We start from the raw sequence: 4,246 nt of genomic DNA on the forward strand, positions 1-4,246 counted from the left end.
CAAGAGAAACTGGCTCCCTCCTAAGTTACCTTCCTTTCAGCTCTGTGGGGGCAGAACTAATTACGAAGGGTCTTTCTTGAGTGTTCAGCAGAAGACAAGTGTTGCTTGCCCTGCATTACGTCATTTACTCCCGATGCGATGGGGCTGGTCCTATCTCCCTAGGTCTCACGTGAGAAAACTGAGGCTGGGAAAGGTTAGGTCCCTGCTCAAGGTCCCTTTGCTGCGAAGTCTGGAACCAAGGTTGGTTTGACTTGAGAGACCATGTGCAGCAAACCACCAGGCTGACCTTCAGAGGCGAGGAGTGGGGGTTGGGGGGTGAGGGGGTTGGGGGGGAAGCAAGAGCCAGCACAGTGGAGGGGGTGGAAACCCAGAAAGTCTGGGTTTGTCCCCAGGCTGGACGAAGTGTGACCACTGGTGTCTGGGGGCACCACAGCACAGTGCCGGAAGCTCTTTATGATCCTGGATTCACATGTCCTTTGGGAGTGGAACGACATGCCTAGTGGTGCTTGTCTTTGTCCAAAGCCAAATCTAAAGGTGTTCAGAACATGGGTCAAGTATGTTTCTAATGTCTTTTCATGCTGGAGGCTATGCCTCTCTCTGTCTCTTCTTCCCCTATTCCTTCTGGTACCTCCTTCTTACCCCTGGTGCCTAGACCTCCCCCAGTGCTCCCCAACACCTGATCACCTGCCCAGCAACAGTTCTCTTCTGGCAGTATGGGGCCAAGGCAGCCTGGTTTGGGCATCAGGACCCCTGCTCCTTGTATGCAGCAGTGGCCTGGCTGCCTGCCCTTCTATGCCGGTGACAATGTTACCCTGCCGCAGGCCTAGCCCTCTCTTTGCACTTCTACCAGGGCATTACTGCCCCCATCTTCAGCCTTGAATCACAGGATCTTGGTCAGGGGAGGAAACATGACCCAGGGTCTAGGGGCCCACTATGACATCAGCCAGGGTGAAGTCAGCACTGTGTATTATGCGCTGGCCTCATGTACCATCTAGAGCTTGGTGTTCTGCCTCATTCCGATGAGTCACCTCCACCTGTGCTTCTAGAAATGGAGGAGGTGGGAACCATTATTGAGCCCTGTGATGGCCCCATGGGGCCACTTCTTGCTTTGTCTTGCTACACCATAGCTAGTGTTATGAGTTTTTTCTGAAGAGTCCTGGGAAGGTTCTTCAGCCCCAGCAATGGAAGCATGTTAATCTGTCACACTGGGCTAGTGCTGCTTAAAAATGTCAGGCCCATACTGGAATTTCTGCATATCTCTGGAAACTGGTCACACGTCCTGGTCTCCCATCTCTGAGATCAGCAGAGAGGAATCAATCACACCAGCCTCCAGGAATCTTCCATGAGTCATGTTACCAGAGATGAGGAGCCCCCAAAATGGGAAGCAATATCACTCCACTGACAGATTGCTTCTAAGGTCACCCCAAAAGACTGCCTTGACACACCCCACTTTATGCTTTATTTCACTGTAGTCTCAAGTATGCATCCTTTTATTATTCTATGGGGTTAGTAGGATGTACATATAAAGCACTTAAAACCTCACCTGAAGCACTTCGCGCCTCTCCATGCTCAGTGACTATACACTTATTTCAGTGGTGAGGGGAACTAGCCACTCTTATTTTCATGAAACACCATTTTCACTGACAGGGGCAACTTACAGATTTAGCTATTTGGCAGACATTTTCAAATAAATAACGAAATGAGCCTGTCACTTCTAAGAAAATAACCAACAGTTATTTGTTTTGCTTTCAGCAATAACTAAATTTTTCTAAAACTTGTATTTGCCACTCTGAACTTGTCCCATTACTTAGATACTTTTCTTATGTGATTAGTGGTAGAGGTACCACGGGTCATTCCTTGAAATGACATAATGAAATGCTTCCATGATCGGCAAAAGTCAAGGAAGCAATTTTCATTCAAGTGACCAATGCGTGATGTCACAACAGCAAGCCTGGAAGATTTTTAATGTGACAGTAGATGACTTTAATGTTATGTTCATGCAAGATTCCAATGTGAAAGTAAATGAAAAGTTTATTGCTATGGTTTTAGATTCCACATTGCAACCAATTTTAATAAACTAGCACTTGTCAAGCTTTAATGCAATACCAAAGAATAGCAACAATTTTCTGAAAAGGCTATTTTCATACTCCTGCCTTTTACAACTACATATCGACTTCAAACAAAACAACAGTTTGCAACAGATTGAATGTAGACTCAGACGTGAGTCCGGCTGTCTTCTGCGAAGCCAGACATTACAGCCCGGTGCAAGACAGAAAACAATGCCGCTCTTCTCACTATTTTATTCTTTGTTGTCAAAAATAGTCTTTTTATGAAAATAACATTCTTATGTTAACATGGCATGGCTACATTTTTATTTTAAAATAAACTAGTAAAATAAGTATCTTTTAAATCTGTTTTAATTTAGTGTCTAGCAAATATCAGTAGATAGAACCCACATCAAAAATGCTCAGAGGGCCTTGAGAAATCTTAAGAGTGTAACATTCCTGAGGAGAAAGGTTTGAGAACCACCATAGTGCACAGTACAAATTTTAGGATTAAAAAAATATCCTACTTCCAGGGAGAGCGACCCCTTGCCCAGTTTTCCTTCTCCAAAGCAAGGTTGAGGAAATTTCCCTGCAAGGGAAGGTCCCTGTCTGTCTCCCAGCCCACTCCCCCAATGCCCCTATCTTTGCTATGCCAGAAAGCACAACCTTAAAGGATAGCTCTATTCCTTAGATTCATTTAAAAACTGTTCCCAGTGTTGTGAGTCCTGCTGGGTTCACCCACCGGCAAAGCCTTCAGTTTTGTAGCAGGTCAATTTCTGGCCACCATCATGGGCCAAGTTCTTCAAACAACATGTGAATGTGGCCGTGCCCCTGCCACATTAACATTCTATTCGGGTGGGGTAAATGCTTGGCTCAGCTCCACTGCCAGGGCATTTTTCTAGAATTTTCCTTCACTTCTACTTCCATCCCCCAAGTACATGGTTACTATAGGAGTGGCCAGTTTTTGCAACATGACACCCCTTCTGGCCAGAGTTGATTAGCCAGTCAGCATATCTCTGTGATTTAGGGACATGAGAGTCAAATAAACCTCATTCCAGTTACTTGAAGATATAAAGCTCGAGAGTCTTTATTTGTGGGCGTTTTCTACCTCATGGATGTAGGAGTGAAGAAAGCCAGTTTGCACCAAAAGATGGGATGAAAAAGATGTGCAGAGAGACGCCCAGCCAAGACAAAGACGGGTCCCAGCCTGTGTGGCAGTATTATTTCCTGGGGCCCAGTCACATCCCTGACATGCTCCTCCTGCTCCCACTCCCAAGTCTGACTTTGCTGTTTGTTTGCTTCAGGAGGTCTGAATTGTTCATCTGTACCAGAGACTACACTCTCCCTAGCCCCTGCCTAGCTCATGCTCCAGAAGCAAAGTCATTCGCTGTGCTAAACGGATGACAGAAAGCTGCCTGGAACTTTGGCAGTGAGTCAGGGGCCCCTGGGTTCAAGAAAAACATGCTATTGTGTGAGAGAGTGAGGTCAGGCAGTGGCCGCTCCCTGGCCGCAATACCAGGCAGTTTGGCGGGAAAATGCAGACACCCCAGAGGAACACTGTTGCTGATTAAATTCAGTCTAACCAGTGGGGAGATCAAGGCTTCATGTTGTCATCTTATCTGTTTCTATTACCCCTGTGTGTTTTTGGAGAAAGATTATTTTTGATCAGGGTCTTTAGCAGGGAATGCAAAGTCATTCTACTGCAATTGCAATGGGTAGTTAGTTTAGACTTCTGAGGTGTGGGGATAAAATTTAGGAATGTGTAAACAAGGGTGAGAAAAAATTACCTCTTCATGTTCACTAATCTCTAACTGAAAATGAACATTTTATAATTTTTCTTAAAACAATTTCTTATAGTTATTCCTCATCCTTGTGCAGGGACCGTGCTAATCTCTGCAACATTCCAATTTTAGTATATGTGCCGCTGAAGCTAGCACTCTTGCGGTTATTCATACCAAATCAGTTAGATAAGATCCCCCTACATAGTTCCATATCACATTAAAATGTTGTAGCTACCTGAAAAAAAAAAGTGCTCATTAGATTTCAAATTTACAGTATTTATTGGACCCCCCCCCATTGGATTCTATTATTTCACACATGTTTTCTATCAAATATTTTAACATTTCACATAATTGGTATATTTTGTTTTATGCATTAAAAATGATTCTAAAAATGGGTTGATGAAATTCATCCAGGAGTTC

At 44.5% G+C, this 4,246-nt stretch overlaps 1 non-coding gene across 1 annotated transcript; it reads right to left on the reverse strand.

The window, feature by feature from the left end:
- Window positions 1-3,873: 3,873 nt before the first annotated feature.
- LOC119237728 (U6 spliceosomal RNA) lies at window positions 3,874-3,982 on the reverse strand. Its single transcript, XR_005123379.1, has one exon. It is a non-coding gene; the product is annotated as a U6 spliceosomal RNA (small nuclear RNA).
- Window positions 3,983-4,246: the final 264 nt, after the last annotated feature.

The sequence above is a fragment of the Talpa occidentalis genome, unplaced genomic scaffold (genome assembly GCF_014898055.3).
Source record: "Talpa occidentalis isolate TD23 unplaced genomic scaffold, MPIMG_talOcc4v2.1 talOcc4.10, whole genome shotgun sequence".
In the NCBI taxonomy this organism is placed as follows: domain Eukaryota; kingdom Metazoa; phylum Chordata; class Mammalia; order Eulipotyphla; family Talpidae; genus Talpa; species Talpa occidentalis.